This window comes from Contarinia nasturtii, unplaced genomic scaffold (assembly GCF_009176525.2).
Source record: "Contarinia nasturtii isolate CC-2019 unplaced genomic scaffold, AAFC_CNas_1.1 Cnas_scaffold_2457, whole genome shotgun sequence".
Taxonomy (NCBI): Eukaryota; Metazoa; Arthropoda; class Insecta; order Diptera; family Cecidomyiidae; genus Contarinia; species Contarinia nasturtii.
In genome coordinates, this window is record NW_022199778.1 from 3,618 (window position 1) to 3,889 (window position 272).

The window sequence follows — 272 nt, forward strand, 5'->3', positions numbered from 1 at the left end:
GGCGGCCAAATCGAAAAGTGCCGGAACAAAAAAGTCTTAGTTTTTTGTGTACTTAAATCACAGAAAGTTTCGAAGAGATCAGAATCGAGTACGCAAAATCGCGCACAGACAGACAGACATTTTGATTTTTCATAGAGATTCATATGAAATTTTTAAAACGCTGAAGTTTTCGAAAAGTGTCATCGATTTTGACGGTTAGGGGGTCGTTGGAAAGGTATTGAGCTCTAGAATCCGAATATCGATGTTTTAGAGGTCAATGACCTTATTTAGTG